The sequence below is a fragment of the Lissotriton vulgaris genome, chromosome 7 (assembly GCF_964263255.1).
Source record: "Lissotriton vulgaris chromosome 7, aLisVul1.2, whole genome shotgun sequence".
NCBI classification, from domain to species: domain Eukaryota; kingdom Metazoa; phylum Chordata; class Amphibia; order Caudata; family Salamandridae; genus Lissotriton; species Lissotriton vulgaris.
In genome coordinates, this window is record NC_141695.1 from 747,301,781 (window position 1) to 747,321,083 (window position 19,303).

Here is a 19,303-nt window from a genome sequence, read left to right on the forward strand (position 1 = left end):
AACAGCTCCTTCCTTTAAGTCCGTTAAGTCCCGCAGATCATTTCAATCAGCTAACTTCATCTGCACAACTAAAAAAGTAAAAAAAACTCCTCTACATCTGAAGGCAGCAGCTCACACACATGTCAGCAATGCCATAGACCCCCTAGGATGTAGCGGCATGGATTAGTAAATTTAGCGGCACAAAAATGGAAATTTAGCGGCACAAATATGGAAATTTTGCTGCAATTTTGCGGCATTTTATTTGGCCATTTTTCCTACAACAAATACAGATATCTAAGTTTTTTTTAGTTATTTAACAACATGAAGCTATGTATATTTGGTTTATTTACAATGTAGACACTTTGTTTCCCTCGAAAAGCAAAGGACTTGCCGCAAGATCGCAGGCATCCATAACAGCTTCAACGCCACGACCACCCCAATAAATACTGAGACCTCTACCCCCACGACCACCACCAGCACCAACCGCATACTCTCCTGGACCAACATGAACAACGACAACACCATAACGATCATGAACACCATCCACTCCGGAACTCCGTCAGACCCATGCCCACACCAAATCTTCAAGAAAGCCAGCACAGCCCTCGCACCACATCTCCGGAAAGTCATCAACATCTCCTTTGAGACAGCAACGTTCCCAGCGAGCTGGAAGCATGCCGAGATCAACGCCTTACTCAAGAAACCCAAGGCGTACCCCAAGGACCTCAAGAACTTCCGGCCCATCTCCCTGCTCCTGTTCCCAGTGAAGGTCATCGAGAAGACCGTCAACAAACAACTGACCTGCTACCTCGAGGAGAACGATTCAGAAAAGGGAGTGGTGATGAACAGAGTGTCTGAATTAAGCAGACCACTCTTACCCAGTCCAAAGATCAGGGCTTGAGCCATCACCGTTTTTCAGCTCACTGCACCATCCCAGCTCAGAACTTGGCTATATGCAAATTGGTCTGACCCTGGCCCAGTGCATCATGGGAACAGGGCAGACCAAACTACCAAGCCAATTCTTATACTGGGAAGGAAACAAGCTACCGGGGACCGGTTTCTGGCATTTCAGCCGTCTTCGGCCCGGCTTGCTTGAATCCTGATGGTGCAATGAGCTAGGGACTCGAGGAGAACAGCATCCTGGACCCTTCCCAGTCTGGGTTCCGTAGCATCCACAGCACCCAAACTGCCCTTATCGCTGCCACAGATGACATCAGGACCCTACTAGACAACGGAGAAACAGGGTCCCTCATCCTCCTGGACCTTTCAGCCGCCTTCGACACAATCAGTCACCGCACACTACGAACACGCCTCCACGATGCCGGGATCCTAGAGAAGGCCCTGGCGTGGACCTCCTCCTTCCTCTCTGGCAGAACACAGAACGTCCGCCTTCCCCCTTCCGCTCCGAAGCCACCAAGATCATCTGCGGCATACCCTAGGGCTTATCCCTCAGCCCTATGCTGTTTTAAATCTACATGGCACCACTTGCCCACGTCCCCCGACTGCACAACCTCAACATCATATCCCACGCCGATGACACCCAGCTGATCCTCTCCCTCGCCAAGGACCCCCCACACTGCCAAAACCAACCTACACAAAGGAATGAAGGCCATCGCCGAATGGATGAGGAACAGCCGACTGAAGCCGAACTCGGAGAAGACGAAGGTCCTCATCCTCAGATCCACCCTGTCGGCCTGGGACGACTCCTGGTGGCCGACCGCACTGGGAACAGCTCCAACACCCACCAACCACGCACGCAACCTTGGGGTTATCCTTGACTCCACCCTCTCCATGACTAAGCAGGCCAACGCTGTCTCTTCCTCCTGTTTCAATACCCTCCGCAGGATCTACAAGTGGTTCCCCACCGAAACGAGAAGAAAGGTCACCCAGGCCCTCGTCAGCAGCAGGTTGGACTACGGAAACACCCTCTACGCAGGAGCCTCGGCCAAACTCCTGAGACGGCTTCAACACATCTAGAACGCCTCGGCATGCCTGATCCTCAACATACTTCGCCGAAGCCACATCACACCCCACCTGAGAGACCTGTACCTGCTCCCCGTCAACAAGAGGTAACCTTCAAGCTCCTCACCCACGCACACAAGGCACTCCACAACACCGGACCAACGTACCTCAACAGACGACTCAGCTTCTACACCCCAACCCGCCAGCTCCGCTCCACCGACCTTGCCCTCGCCATAGTCCCCCGCATCCGAAGAGCGACCTCCGGCGGCAGATAATTCTCCCACCTTGCTGCCAAGACCTGGAACATCCTCCCCACCCACCTACGGCAGACCCAAGACCTGCTGCCCTTCAGAAGACCTGGCTCTTCGAGCAGTAGCAGCACCCCTCACCCCCCAGCGCCTTGAGACCCTCATGGGTAAGTAGTGCACTTTATAAATGATATGATTGATTGAGTGATTGATTGATTGATTGATTGAAAATGGGCTTCATACATATGCCCCCAAGTTGTCTATGGTTAATCGTGTGCGATAATTAGTACCTGGTATACGTTTTGCCTTCAAAATGGGGCATAACAATTTGGTTTTGGTGCTTACTACACCAAAATTCTCATGTCCCAGGCTTTACTGACGATACCCTCCACCGCCTGCTAAAGTTTGGAAGGTTTGACCTGCCAAAATGTAACTGGAGAAAATTGTGAAAGGTGCAGTGCCTGCTGCAAAAGCAGGAATTACCACACATTCCGGAATTTAACAGGCCACTAATATTAGGGCCTTACTGCTTTGATAACGTGTTCAATAATTGATTTGTAGTTCATGGGCTGTCTGTTCATACTTATATCGGGTATGAGCAGGGCCTTAGGTGCAGCAGTGCAGGGGCCTCCGCATGCTCTGACCAAGCTCTACATTATTGTTGGTCGATCCCGGTGGTAGGTTTGGCTCAACAAAGAACCAGTGAATGGCCGCGCGCTGGCAGCACCAGTGAATGGCATCGTGCGCAGAAAAAAACAGTAAATGGCCGCGCGCAGGCCGTACCAGCATCTGCCTCTCATTCATTCATCGGACCAGCACGTGCTTCTCATGCGTCGCGAGGGGTCCCACGAGCGGCACCACACCCAGCGCGCGCCTAGCGCCTCCGCACACAAGTGCTCAGACATGACAGGTGCCCCCTCAAGAACGCACAGACACCAGGACATGGACAAGGTCACTCCAAGAATGCGCCACAGGCCCGGGAGTGACAACCGTTTCCTGGCCACCAGCCCCATCAAAGCAAGGAAGGGAGGTTCCTTCCCAGGAGAAGCTGTTCGCTCTTATCCTAACCCTGCCGAGGCTATCCATGCCACTTCCTCCCAATAGACATTTAAAGCTGGGCAGGTATACAGCATGCGTAAGATAGCAGCAGATTGGCATCTGCACTTAAGGCATCTGATTTTATCCGTATTTACATTTGCACCCCATCTCGATAATCAGTCCAGTGAATAATCAGACCCCCAGGATATAGCCGCTTTTGTAAAAATGCCGCGATTTCTACAAAAGTGCTGATTTCGCGGGGACTTTTGTAAAAATCACAGCATTTTTACAAAAGTGACAATTTCGCGGCAAACCGGGAAATCGCAAAATCCTGGAGGGTCTGCATTTTTAATGGTGTCCCAGCAGGTGCCCTGATATCTCTTAAAGCCACTCAATACTCTTCCAGCAGATAAAAGAAATGTTAACCACATTTGCCCAATCCTGCAGAACCTCTTCTGGCTCCCCTAAGAGTCTTGAATAAGTTTAACAATTTGTTGTATAACTTTCAAATACCTCCACTTAGACAGACCCAACTATCTAGAAGACCCACTAACACCTCCAGCTGGCTTGATAGAATCCAGCAGCAAGAATCCTCACCTACTGGAAAAATCGAAATTCCACACAGTGAAATCTCAAATGGAGACTTTCTCTAGATCCGCTGGAAACCCCTGTCTACCCAACTAAGGCCATTCCCATCCATCCTATCATTCCAAGAAGGTAAGACGCCCCTATTCAAAGAGTACCTAGGAAAAGACTGTTATGAAACTTTAAATAAAAGGTGAGTGCCCTGTTCTATGAACTCTGACATCACTCCAAGTTCTACCTTACCTAAGCTCATCTCTGTTCCCTCATTCCACCTGGCAAATGACTGTTTAATCTTGGATAACTGTGTCCTGGTCTCCTCTTCCCTTCTATCTCCCCCAGCTTCCTTTAGTCCTTTCCCCATTAACAATTCCCTTCACGGAGTTCCTTGCAATGTTCTACCTAGTCTGTTTATTGTTCTTATACACATATTTTGCATATACTTCCTCCTTCGTTCAATGTAGAGCGCTGCACTTACACCTGATACAGTGTTGTGATATAAAAATATAAATAAATAAAAATGCATTTGATTCGAGGCTCCTGCAAAATTACATAAATGAACTGGTGGGGAATGTAGAAATATAGAACCAGTTTTGGATCATGTTGGGTTGGAGAGAGCATCAAAATGTTATTAGAACATTGGAATGTTGGGAGCTCCATTGCAGACAATGGAGTGCTCCCTAATTCTACAGGCCGGGAAAGGCCCGAAGAGCAACATTCCAATGTTCTACAAAGGCTTCTCGAAGCTCGAGGGGATTTATATCCCCTCGAGCTTCGAGAACTCTTTGTTTAATTTGTTAGAACATTCTGCCCTCTAGTGACAGAATGTTCTAACAGCCTTATAGCCCTCCTAGCAGGGCTATACCGGCAATTAAAGTCCTGCTGTCTCGTTAAAGTCCCTCGCCTTCGGCTCGGGCCTTTAACGATTCAGCGGGCCTTTAATAGCCGGTATAGCCCGCTACGGCGGGCTATAAGGCTATAATAGCCCGCCGTAGAGGGCTATACCAGTTATTAAAGGCCCTCTCCAGCGTTAAAGGCCCCGAGCCGAAGGCGAGGGCCTTTAACAAGGGAGCAGGACTTTAATAGCGGTATAGCCCATCTACGAAGGGCTATAAGGCTATTAGAACTTTCTGTCACTAGAGGACAGAATGTTCTAACAAAAAAAACAAAGCCTTTTGGGAGCGTGAGGGGATTGGAATCCCCTCAGGTTCCCTGAAGCCTTTGTTCACAGCCAGAGCAGTGAACAAAGAAACATTGGAATGTTGGAGCTCCAGGCTTATACCAGCCATTATAAGCCCAGAGCACTCCATTGTTTCCAATGGAGCTCCCAACATTCCAATGTTCTAATAGTTGTTAAGATGGGCAGCAGATATTGCGGGTTAAATGCTTAAACCTTAAAAAACACAAAGACATGCAGTGGCGGCCTCCACTGGATATACCATACTTTACTTAAAACTCAAGTTATAAAAGAGTAAAGCAGTGCTAAAGTTTTACCTATTGGGGGCATATTTAACAAACTTTCTCACAGTGCACCCGCAGCAAGTCACCTTGCTGCGCTGCATGAAAGGGAGAGGACAGGAATGCACTGTATTTAGCAATATATGGCACATTCCTCCTCTCTGCCCGAGTTGGCTCACATTATGCTGCCTAGCACCAATGCAGGCACTCTTGCACCATGGTGCAAGGGTGCCTGCATTGTAGGCAGGATTGTTTTTGTGCAGGAAGGGCCACCTTCCTGCATAAAAACAATGCGCAGAGGCATTCTCCTCTTTCTAAGTGTGCTGCAGAATGCAGCACACTTACAAAGAGGGAACAATAAGGAGAATTAGAACATTGGAATGTTGGGAGCTCCATTGAAAACAATGGAGTAGCTCCAGGCTTATAATGGCTGGTATAAGCCTGGAGCTCCAACATTCCAATGTTTCTTTGTTCACAGCTCTGGCTGTGAACAAAGGCTTCAGGGAGCGTGAGGGCATTCCAATCCCCTCACGCTCCCATAAGGCTTTGCTTTATTTGTTAGAACATTCTACCCTCTAGTGGCAGAATTTTCTGATAGCCTTATAGCCCTTCATAGCTGGACTATACCAGCTATTAACGTCCCCTCCCTTGTTAAAGGCCCTCGCCTTCGGCTTGGGCCTTTAACACTGGAGAGGGCCTATAATAGCCAGTATAGCCTGCTACGGCGGGCTATAAGGATGTAATAAGGATGTTTCTCGTTGTTGCCCCTCTTGAAGAAAGGTGTACTATTCTAATGCATTCCATGCATTGTGGGAATTTTTTTAGAATACATGGGTGGATGCATGCAGTGCCGTCTCTAGGGCGGTACGATTGGTGCCACTGCACCGGGGGCAATATTCGTCTTCGAGGAAAGAGACCGGAGGTTTGCTTAGTGGAAGTTTTGACGAATCCTAAGGCAGCACAGAGGGTTGAAATGCCTGCTGCTTAGAACGTGTACCATACACTTTCAATTTCAATTTCAATTTCAATCTTTATTTCGGCATGAATGCCATAAAAGAACAATTATATACATACAATAAAAACATGTTTATAATAGACAACATAGTACATAAATTCATTTTTTTTAAAAACATTTGTTTGTATTAAAAAGCGAGGAACATGAAACCATTCATTAAAAGACAATTCATTCATATTGGAGACAGTTATAAACAACAGGAGTGCGGTTCATCAGTTATCCCCCTATTATTTGATTGAACCGCAATTTTGACATTTCTACTTAATTACAATCTATAGCCCAGTTTTCTTCTTTGGAAAAAAATACAATGCAAAAATCTGCTTACACTAAATACAATAGGTTGGCTTGTGCTGGTCGAGAGAATTCTCCAAGCCTGAAAACAGGATCTTACACCTAATGCTAGGCATATTGGTTTGATCCATCTTTTCCTAGCCTGAGCATATACTGGGCAGAAAAAGAGGATATGTTGCTCATTTTCTTTTTGGTTACTTCCACACATGGGACAAGGTTCGTCTTCCACGTGGTTTGAAATATTTGCACCGCCAGTCCAGCGAGCCAATGTGGAGCCTGTTTGGAGGTTACCATATCTAAATTTCAGAAATAGAGTCTTTGCTAAAGGTGGTTCTATTTCGTCCAAAAAGGTCTCAAAGGTTGGTTCATCTTTGAAGGTAAGGAACCTTGTTACTAGTGTCCCACTGGATGAAGCACTTTTGATCATGTCTATAATATAAGACCAGAAGGCCTTTTTTACCGTTGTTTTTGAGTTAGGTGGTAATAGATCGGGGTTTTCCCAATAGTGTGTCAGACCTAAATTGTTAAGCCAGAATTTAACATGTTTGAACCAAGATATTGCTTTGAAGCTATCAAGCTCCATAATTTCTTTGAGCCCATCTCTGTAATCTTGCAACTCAGGTACCTGCCATAGCCTAATCCATAGCAGTAGAGGGCGTAAAATAATATGATGGTCCGTTCTACGAAAGTTTAAGTCCAATTGAAGGGGCACCAGAGGAGTACTTCTGGGGACTCTGACCAGACTTCTCAAGAAGTTGTTATCTAGGACACTAAAAGTGTCTTTCGACCCAGGGCCCCAGATTTCTGAGCCGTATAGCACTGCAGGCTGGACTTTAAATTTGAAAGTTCAACTGCAGGAGATACGGCTTTGCTGGTGCTCTGACTTTGCTCCCTGAGAATGGGTTTTGTATTCTGACAAAATGTCATCTTACTTTTTTCCAGGTGGGCTTTCCATGTAAAATTGGAATCCAGTGTCACCCCTAAGTATGCAAAGTAGGGAACCGATTCTAATTTTAATCCGTTTAGGGTTAAGCAGCCTTTATCAGATTTGGTTGGATTTAGGGCCATACACTTGGGGGCCGATTAGGATGGAGGATTTTCCGCCTCCTCTGGGCCGGCGGAAGCCACCTCCGGCCCGGAGGAGGCGGAAAATCCATTGTGGGCTCACCAAAGACCCACCGCCACATTACGATGGCTGGTGGGTCTTGGTTTCTGTCCGCTGCTTTTCCGCCGCGGTCGGATTACAACCGTGGCGGAAAAGCTCTCATTTGGCTGGCAGTGTCTATCAGACACCGCCGGCCAAATTAGGAAGCATTTGAAAACATGCTTTTCCGCGGCGGTTTTTCCGCCGTGGAAAAGCATGTGTACTTTTGATTTTGGGGGCCCGTTGCGGGCCCCCAGGGTGTTGGTGGGTGGGGGTGCACATGGGGGGTACCTATGGTACCCCCCAGCATTTACATGCACAATGCGGCAGGCACCGCGCGGTGCCTGCCGCTTTGTGCATGTAAATGTTACACATGCACTTTTAACATTGCGGCGGGTGCTGCTTGAAGCAGCACCCGCCGCAATGTTAAATATCCAGGATGTGACCGCCAGGGTGGCGGTCACATCCTAATCGCACATGAGGGAACGCCGCAGCCCATGCGGACGTTCCCTCATACTCTGGGGTCGCGGACGGACTCAAGTCCGTCCGCGATCCTAATCGACCCCATAGTCTTTTTCCCATTTATCTCCAAACCTTTCTTGTTACAATACTCACTAAAAGAATTTAAGAGAGCTTGGAGACCTTTTTTTGTCTGGGAAATCAGAATGGTGTCGTCCGCGAATAATAGGGAAGTTACTTTTTCCCCGTTTAGCTTGGGGGAATCGTTTTTACATCCCTCTAGATGTGAAGGAATGTCATTCACGAAAAGTGAAGAAAGTGTAGAGGCCAATACGCACCCCTGGCGCACACCACGCTCAATAGGAATTTTGGGGGTTAGTTCTCCTTTTGGGCCCCATCGGACTCTTGCGAAGTTGCCTCTATGGAGCTCTTTGATTTGCACTATCAAGGTGGGTGGCATCCCTGCTAAACTCAGTGCTTCCCATAATAGTTTACGTGGGACTAGGTCGAATGCTGCCCTTAGATCGACGAACACAACATATAATTGGCCCTTTTTGATCTTAACATATTTCCAGTAAAGACTGCAGAAACGGAAAATTTGATCGATTGTGCTAACTTTGGGTCTGAATCCCGCTTGGTATCTACTCAGAATTGCCTTTTCATCCAGCCAATCATTAACACGAAATAGGATATGTCGCGCATAGATTTTCTGAAGTATATCCATTAAGCTTATCGGCCGGTAATTTGAGGGGTCCATCCTGTCTCCTCTTTTAAAAATTAAAACAATTTCAGCCCCCTTCCAACTCTCTGGGAAGTCTAGATTTCGGGATAACTCATTGCACAGGTGATTAATGTAAGGTGCCCATATTTTTAGGTCGTGTTTATACAAGTCTCCCTGAATCTTGTCTAACCCAGGGGCTTTACCAGATTTAATTTGGCTTATTGCCAATTCTGTCTCTCCTAACGTAACGTCCAAATTGTCTGTTGGGAGAGCATCGCTTGGGATAACCGTGTCTGTGAGGGATTCCTCATATTCCTTATAGAGGCTGGCGAAATGGTTTACCCAGGTCTGTTCGTCCAAATAGACGTCCTTGACTACTCTCCCTTGGTGGTTCCCATTCGCTATTAACCTCCAAAAGACTACGTTATCACGCGCTTTTGCTGCTTGCAGCAAATCCGCCCATTTCTCTTCCTCCCAAGCTAATTTAGATGCCTTTTGCACCAATTTATAATTGTTCCTAGCTAGCTTAATATCTGAAAGTGCCTTAGATTTAATCGCAATTAAAAGTGCCCTCTTGGACTCCCTACAAGCTTTGTTGTACCAGGTTTTACTATGAGACAAATTGTGTGTCTTCTGCTGCCCTTTCTTAGGCATCTAAGACATCAGTGACTAGCAACTTTAGAGCATCAAACATTTTTTGGTGTAACACCTTAAAGTGGCTATTATTTCTCTCCTCTAATATATCGTTTAAATATGGGCCAAAGGTGCATGCGAAAAGTGTGTATATTTCTGCGACAATTTCGCCATTATCCAGTATAAGTGGCCATTTAAGAGAACGTCTATTGTTACTAATGTGGATCTCAGTGTTGTCACCATTAGTTACTTCTTGGGTCATGGAAGAAGCTATGTCTCCAAATAGGGAAGCCTCGATTTTGAGATCTAGAGGGAAGTGATCACTTTCTAATCTTTCTATTACCTCCATGTCAAGGAGATATTCCCATGACGACATTGAGGCAATGATGAAATCTATATTACTTTTATAGTTCCCCCTAAAGAAGGTAGGCTTCTTCAAACTATCCGACGTTAGCCGTCCATTGCAGGCCCTAATGCAGTGTTCTGCACATAGTTTTGTCATTTGGAGGGCCAGGGGCGTACATTTAACTGATTTGGTATTGTCTAAAGCAGGGATTCTGTTAGCCTCATCCTCTTCAAAGAAGATGTCACTAAGTCCCACAATCGGCTCAAAATTACAATTAAAATCACCTGCCACGATAACAAAGTTCTCCCTGGTGTCCAGATTACCCAAAAGGAGATCTAGATGAGATAATATAGGAGATTCTCTTGAGGTGGGTGTCGGCCTGTTGTATACATTTACTAGATAAAGTTTTTTTCCTTCTCGTGCAGTGATTTTCAGAACCAGTATGTCTGGGGAATTAGCATCCACCACTTCAATATTCACTCTTAAATTGACTTTCACCCAGGTTATCAAACCGCCCAAAGGTCTTCCACATCTAGATGGAATGGCACTAGTGCCATACGATTTGTACCTTAGTCTGTGTATAATTTCGACTGACCAGGTCTCTTGCAACATACAAAAGTCAAAGGAATCAATATAACTTGCCCATTCTGGATCCCTTAGGTTTTTTGATACCCCGGCTATGTTCCAAGAGACCACTTTTAATGGTTGACTTGTTTCCGGGGCCTTTTCCAGCGATACATTTTCCACCTCCCCAAGCTCTACTATAGGCCATTCTGATCTAATTGCATCATCTTGCAAGGACAGCAGATCATTATGGTTTTTCTAACACTTCCATTTGGTATAAAACTATCCCCAGTTATTGGTACCACCACAGGAAAAGGGCCTACGTTCCCCAAAGATTTAATTTCATTAGTAGTACCACCAACTCTCAATGAGCATAATTCACTTCCCACTCCCCCCCCCAGCAAGTTGACATTTTCTGGATCATTTCCCTCAGTCCCCTCGGGCATTTGGCATCAATCACAGTCATCTAGGCCACTAAATATATTGAATCTATTGGTGGTTTCCAGAGGAGTGAAAGGCTTTAGATGGTCCATTCTTCTGTTGTTAGATTTGAAGTGTCTATAAGGAACACAGTTCCAACCAAAGGGATCAGGTGCAGGTACGGGGTTTGGTCGGTAGTAGAGCTCCATAGGATTTTGTCTTGTAGGTGGTTGCAGTGTGTGATGAGTGTTGCCAGCCCTCTGTATAAATGGTGGATAAGAACTGGGAAGGGTTTGAGATGTTATGTGCGAGGGTGGTTGGTGCTGGGAGGGAAATACCACTGACCTGGGGTAGAAATATGTCAATGGTCTAGGGATTATACAATTACTGGTGGTACCTGGCGGCCAATTTAATATAAATTGAACTGCGTTGGGGTCCCTGAAATTCACAACCACCACATCGCCCTCAATGTTTTTTGGTCTACTTCCCAGCCATTGGAGGCGACGAACGTGCACAATTTCACCATTTACATGGTTTGCTATTGGCCTGTATAGACTTAGCCAATGCATGATCTTATTTTTTAATTGTGCAAAACCCTCCCACTTATTGGTTTGTAACACGGGGACCCCTGTTAGAGCTACCACAAAGGGCACTGCCTCTGGTGGTAATTCTGGGATGGGAGCCTGTTTGGGTCTCCCCCAACTAGGCTTTTGTCCCCTCGCCTCGGTCGTTAGGCTTTCCTGGGGAGTATTAGCCGTACCATTAGGTGGTTTGCTTGTAATGGTAACTGGCGTGGAGTCTGTTTGCTTGTGTGAATTTTTAGGAGGTGGGATTGATTGAACAGTTGTTGTTTTGTTCCCTTTGGGCGCAGAAGTAGAGGGGTTCGCCAACAAAGTAGATTTAGCTGGTGGAGCTGAGGCAACTGGGATAAGTTTAGCCTCGATAGCAGTTTTATGCATTACTGTGTTGGGGATTTTTGTGTTATCTTCACCCTTGTTTCCCAGTGCACGCTCAATTGAGCTTAGTCTGAGTTCCACTTCGATCAGCCTCTCCAAGATCGATGCAGAATAGGTCTTAATTAAACTTTCTATGGTATCAAGGGTGACGGAGTCACAGTCTGTAAGGGGCGCTTTGGCCATCATAGAGGCTTCCATATTATCCTCTATATCTATAGGCAAATTGGGGGGTGACGGTAATGTAATAATAGTAGACCCTGCCGTAGCCACTAAAGGGTTATCAGTGCTATCTACAGGAGTCTTCGCTTTTTTCCCAAAGTCAGAGTGACTTAGTTTTGGTTGTTGTAGGTTGCCCCCTTTTTGCCTCTTCTTGCATGGAGGTGGTCCATGTATCCTTGGGGCTGGCATAGTTTTCTTGGCCCTACTGCGCACTGTTTTAGATGGTATAAGGGCAGGGGGCTTTGAGACATTAGGGGTACTCACTGCCCGACTGCCGCCTCGTGACCACGCCCCCTCCTTCGAGCGGCGTGGTCCGTGTTCAGCGCTCCTCTCCCTGTGCCCCTGGTGTTGTTTTTACTGTATGGTATTTGTAATTGTGGAATTGTAATTGTATTTGCCAGAATTGTTGTATTCCGCCGTACTGCCCGTTTTTTTCCGCCTGTTGCCGCCCTCCGTCTTCCCTCCCCGCTCCCCGCTTCCCGCCACCACCGCTGACCCCGCCCCTTTTTTCATTCTGTTCCCTCCCCGCTCCCGCCTCCCAGCTGCTCCGCCCACCCGCGCACTTGGCCATATATGGCGACCGTGCGACGCAGGTGAGTGTGACCTAGTTCTAGGACACCCCTGCGCCGCACGGCCACCAGCTGCTGCGTGTGCCTCCCCCTCCATTGTGCCTCGCTGCCCGACTGCCGCCTCGTGACCACGCCCCCTCCTTCGAGCGGCGTGGTCCGTGTTCAGCGCTCCTCTCCCTGTGCCCCTGGTGTTGTTTTTACTGTATGGTATTTGTAATTGTGGAATTGTAATTGTATTTGCCAGAATTGTTGTATTCCGCCGTAGTGCCCGTTTTTTTCCGCCTGTTGCCGCCCTCCATCTTCCCTCCCCGCTCCCCGCTTCCCGCCACCACCGCTGACCCCGCCCCTTTTTTCATTCTGTTCCCTCCCCGCTCCCGCCTCCCAGCTGCTCCGCCCACCCGCGCACTTCGCCATATATGGCGACCGTGCGAACGCGCAGCGGTCACACGCAGCGGTCACGCGCAGCGGGCGCGCCGATTGTGCGCCGAAGGCGCGCCAAAGGTAAGCCCGTCTACGCCCGTCCGCGCCTGGACCGCGCCCAGTGCCAGGACCCCTGGACCCCGACCAACCCGCCTGACGTACACCGCCGCTACCCTCATCGCACTAACCACCGGCCGAGTCCCGGGATGCTGCAGAGCCACCCCACGACGCGTCCACGGACCCTTCAGCTGCAACACCTGCAAGTTCACCTGCATCCGGACCTGCCCGACACCAGCACCTGCCATGCCGAACACCAGCAGCAACCACCTCAAGTGCATCCTGCTCAACACCCGCTCCGTCCACAGACACGCCATCGAACTCTGGAACCTCCTAGACGCCACAGCCCCTGACGTTGCCTTCATCACGGAGACCTGGATGAACGCCTCCTCAGCGCCCGACATCGCCATCGCCATCCCAGAAGGTTACAAGATCACCCGGAGGGACCGCAACGCCAACCAGGTAGGAGGAGGCATCGCCATCATCCACAAGAACACCATCCGCATCACGACCAGCACCGACAACACCCCACCCTCCGCCGAACACCTGCATTTCCAAATCCACACCGACCCGAAGACCACCCTCAGAGGCACCCTGATCTACCGACCTCCGGGACCACGCACTCAATTCAGCGAGGACATCGCCGACTTCGTCAGCCCGCACGCCCTCCCCTCCGCTGACTACATACTCCTGGGGGACTTCAACTTCCACCTGGAGAACAACAACGACTGCAACACCAGCACCCTGCTCGACAACCTCGCCAACCTTGGACTCAAGCAGCTGGTGTCCACCCCCACCCACCTCGCTGGACACACACTCAACGCCATCTTCTCATCCAGCAAAGACATCGCCTTCAGCCACGCCACAGAACTCCACTGGACGGACCACAGATGCATCCACTTCACCTTCAGAAGAACGACGATCCACCACCACCAGCAACAGGTTGCCCGAAGAAGCTGGAACAAGATCACAGCCGACCAGCTCGCCGCTTCCCTGAGCCAGCACCCTCCGGCCAGCTCAGCGAACCCCAGCCAGGCCGCCGACAACCTCTCGAAGTGGATCAGCAAATGCGCAGACGAACTCGCCCCTCTGAGGATCCCGCCCAGCAGACCCGGCCGTAAGAGAGCCCCATGGTTCACCGACGAACTCAAGAGCTCCAAGAAGAACTGCTGAGCCCTCGAGAAAGCCTGGAGAAAGGAACCCACGCCGGACAACAGGACCACCCTCAAGCTCGCCACCCGGAAACACCACCAACTGATCCGCATCGCCAAGAAAACGGCTTTCAAGAACCGACTGGACAACAACGCTCACAACTGCAAGGAACTCTTCAACATCGTAAAAGAACTCTCCAACCATAACGCCGGAAACAACGACATCACCCCATCGCAAGACCTCTGCAACTCCCTCGCCTCCTACTTCCACAACAAGATCGCGGACATACACAACAGCTTCAGCACTCAACCGACGCACGCCACGACCGCAGCAACGCCTCCCACCACCACCCTCCGCGCCTGGACCCCGGTCAACACCGAAAACACCGTCCACATGATGAACTCCGTCCACTCCGGATCTCCGACCGACCCCTGCCCTCACCACGTCTTCAACAAAGTCGACGCTGTCATCGCACCCCACCTGCGGGACATCATCAACACCTCATTCAACACCGCCACCTTCCCCGAGAGCTGGAAGCACGCCGAACTCAGCGCTCTACTTAAGAAACCTACAGCAGACCCCACCGAACTCAAGAATTACCGCCCCATCTCTCTACTCCCGTTTCCAGCCAAAGTCATCGAGAAGACCGTCAACAAACAGCTGGCCGCCTTCCTCGAGACGAATGGATCCCTCGACCCATCGCAGTCTGGATTCCGTGCCAACCACAGCACCGAGACCACCCTCATCGCCGCCACTGACGGCATCCGAGCCCTGATGGACAATGGAGAAACAGCGGCCCTCATCCTCCTAGACCTCTCCGTGGCTTTCAACACGGTCTGCCACCGCACCCTAGTGCAGCGCCTCAGCAACGTCGGAATCCAGGAGAAGGCACTGGAATGGATCGTCTCCTTCCTAGACGGAAGAACACAAAGAGTCCGCCTACCACCGTACAAGTCAGAGGCCACCGAAGTCCTCTGCGGCGTCCCTCAAGGATCCTCACTGAGCCCGACTCTCTTCAACGTCTACATGAGCCCCCTCGTGGCCATCGCACGCCAACACAACCTCAACATAATCTCCTACGCCGACGACACCCAGCTGATCCTCTCCCTGACCAACGACCCCGCCGCCGCCAGAGCCAACCTGCACGAAGGGATGAGAGAGGTAGCCGAGTGGATGACGACGAGCCGGCTGAAACTGAACTCAGATAAGACGGAGGTCCTCATCCTGGGCTCCTCACCCTCCGCCTGGGACGACTCCTGGTGGCCCCCCGCCCTGGGCACCGCACCCAAACCGACGGACCACGCACGCAACCTGGGTTTCATCCTGGACTCCTCCCTCTCCATGACCAGGCAAGTCAACGCCGTCTCCTCGTCGTGCTTCAACATCCTGCGCATGCTTCGGAAGATCTTCTGGTGGATCCCCACAGAGACCAGGAAGACCGTCACCCAGGCCCTCGTCACCAGCCGACTGGACTACGGCAACGCACTCTACGCCGGAACCACCGCCAAGATCCAGAAGAGACTCCAGCGCATCCAGAACGCCTCAGCCAGACTCATCCTCGACATCCCACGACACAACCACATCTCCGGACACCTAAGAGACCTGCACTGGCTCCCGGTCAACAAGAGAATCACCTTCCGCCTCCTTACCCACGCACACAAAGCTCTCCACGATCAAGGCCCGAGCTACCTCAACAACCGCATCAACTTCTACGCTCCCAAACGCCACCTCCGATCTGCCAGCCACGCCCTCGCCGCCGTCCCATGCATCCGCAGAGCCACTACAGGAGGAAGGCCCTTCTCCTACCTGGCCGCCAAGACCTGGAACTCCCTCCCGGCCGACCTGCGCCTGATCCAAGACCACCTCTCCTTCAGGAAGAAGCTCAAGACCTGGCTGTTCGAGCAGTAGCGGCACCCCCCCCCCCCAAGCGCCTTGAGACCCTACGGGTAGGTAGTGCGCTCTATAAATGTCGCTGATTGATTGATTGATTGATGTGCGTAATTACAAGAGTACCATTCGTATCCAATTGGGGGGAAGTGATTATGGATGGTGTAGTGGTATTGCTTCTACTGGCTGACTGTCAGATATGTGTACAATAACGTCAGCTAACTGGGAATTTTCACTAGTATTAGGGGGAGCTAGGGATAATGGTGACAAGGGCCGATTTTTTAAGCTTTCCACAGAGCGGCGGCGTTCGGCACGGCGCTCTGCCGAAGCAATTTCCAAGGGAATGTCTGGGGAAGCCTTAGTAAAGTAGTTATCAAGAGTTTTGTTTAACAACCCTACCTGCTTATCAGACATGATAAATACACTAAACTTAATGCACAAGACAAGGGTTACAGAAGCACAACAATATGTTACCAATGACTAGAAATAAAAATACCAGGGGTTAATGTCCAGTCCGGTCTCTTCGGTTCTCTGAGGGCCTCAGAGGGCCCGCCCTTTGCCCGGGCTTCGCTCCGCGCTTTGCCCCGCGCGCGTCCCGCTAGCGCGTTCTTGACTAGCTAATTATACTGGGAGGGGGCGGGAAGAGGTCCAGCTGAGGCGAGTTTGTTACCGCAGCGCCCGCTGGTCCTCGCAGTCCCTGATCCTGTGCTGTTCCCTCGTCGGTCACCTCTCAAGTTCAGGCAATCCGGTGGTGGCAGAGCCTCGAACGGCTCCCGCGGAGCGGGGGCCGTGAGGCGTGGGTTGAAGAGCAGCAAGGAAGCACCCGGTGTCGGGAAGGCAAAGTCTCGATTAGCAGGCACACAAAGTAAGGTCAGCCCTCCACTCTTAAAGTCCGGTGGGAGGGGGCGGGAAGAGGTCCAGCTGAGGCGAGTTTGTTACCGCAGCGCCCGCTGGTCCTCGCAGTCCCTGGTCCTGTGCTGTTCCCTCGCCGGTCACCTCTCAAGTTCAGGCAATCCGGTGGTGGCAGAGCCTCGAACGGCTCCCGCGGAGCGGGGGCCGTGAGGCGTGGGTTGAAGAGCAGCAAGGAAGCACCCGGTGTCGGGAAGGCAAAGTCTCGATTAGCAGGCAGCCATACAAATCACAAAGTGAATATAAAGTAAATAGATCAGTGGGTTACTGCTTCTGTTTGAGGACTCCTTCTGTCACTTGTCGTTTATAAGTCAAAATCCTAATATAGAACATTGAGCTATTAACTGTCATCTAAGAGCTTCATGCTAACTGCAGGTATATGTTAGAGCTTTTTGTTTTTTTGCACAGGCTTTCATTATCCTAATCTTGCCAAAAGGGTTTCTTTGGGTAGAAAACTTGTCTTATTATGAAAGAGAACCCCTAGCAATGGTGTTACGTTTTAAATTCAGAATTTGTGCTTTAAAGAATAAGGACTCAAACTATATTGCCTACCACTAACGATGACATGTGACTCCTACACTACACCTTGTAGTCCTGTCTGATGTAACATCTCCCATATACTGATTTACACACATTTGATTGTCTCTGTGCAATGTGTGTGTGATGTAAAGTGATCTGACACCTTACACTGGTCTGGGTGGTGCTATAAAACTAAATGAATCTGAGAGACAGTGGATATGTAGATTTGAGGGGCACTGTTAAAGGGTGCTTGTAAGGGAATCCATGGCAGAGATGGTCATTGGGGGGGCGCCAACAAGCATTGTTGCATAGGGCGCCACCAGTGTTAAAGCCCGCCCAGGATGCATGGGAACAATCAAGCCACACACATGTAACACCCTCACCACACAGTGTAACCTATGGAAGTGACTTGCACTGCTTTGCGTTATACTAAATGTACTAAGCCGTGCAGTCTAGCCTTGCATGGCTTGATAAGTCTCATTGTAGGTTTTGCGCCTCTCTGCCTCTCCTTGCGTGGCACAGGGCGACCCAAAACCTTAATGTGCCTCTATATTCTTTGAGGACTGGAAGTTGCATTACTAAGGACTTGTGCCTAGGTTGAGCTGCATTGATGCACAAGTACGTGCCTCAAATAAAACATAAGCACCCTTGTCGTGATTACTCTCTTTGTATCATATTCTTCAATGAATAAAAAAATCAATTTTAATAATCGGGCAAAGTCGCAAACATAGAAGCAAATGAATAATCCTTTTCACCCTTTTCTTTGATTTGCGCGAAGGTGACTCCCTTGTAGCTTGTGATGTTTATTTGTACAGAACACTAAATTGGAATTATTTCCCCACTTCCCGAAGGCAGGGATTCCTCCTGCAGACGTCTGTTTTTGCAGGCGCGCCAGACCCACTGCCTGGGCACCCTGAGCATGGGCAATTCAAGCCCCAATGTGTGATAAATTAGACCATTCAGTCAGCGTTTTTACTGGCACTGGTTCTAGAACAACACACCGAATAGCTACTACTGCTGAATTTTCAAACCTCCCCAGCTCGGAGCGCGGGCCAAGCCTTACAACTACAGTCTGCCTTAATCTGGCAACAGAAGTGCATTGAAACCTTATCTTTCTGTCAGGCCTGCTAGCAAGACTTTGTCGTCCATTCTTTGCCTGCCGAGGAAACGTAATAAATCGAGGTTTGTTCCAGTATATCGGTGTCTAATGTGCCTTTGTACTTGGTTCCTAGCACCTACCTTGTCTAAGAGTGCCCCTCCTCGGCTGTAGGGGGTACAGAGAAAGTTATTTACCTGTGAACACATAATCTCATAAAGTGAGGAACATTGGATTAGAGGTAATGAAGTCAATCCAATCCCGCCCATATCACCCCACAAGTCTAAACAGGAGTGTATAACTGAATTCGGATTAGCACTAGTGTGCTAATTACAGATTCTGGGGTGACTAGGGGGTGCTCTCGGGATTTTCAGCAAGAAAAGCCTGAAAAAAATCGAGAAGTGTCTACACATTCCAATTTTGTGAACCTCATAATATGGAAAACGTGCAAATGAATGAATGAAATAGAATTTATATAGCGCGTAACTAGCCTGAGGCCTGGTAGCGCTTATGATCAGACAGGCAGATGTACAGCAGGATTGTTATGTAGCACTATATAAATGAGTTTTCAACAATGTACGAAAAATTTGCAGATTGGGTTCCCCATGGAGAGTGAGGGGAAGGGAGTTCCAAAGGTTGAAAGCATTCAGTGAAAAGGA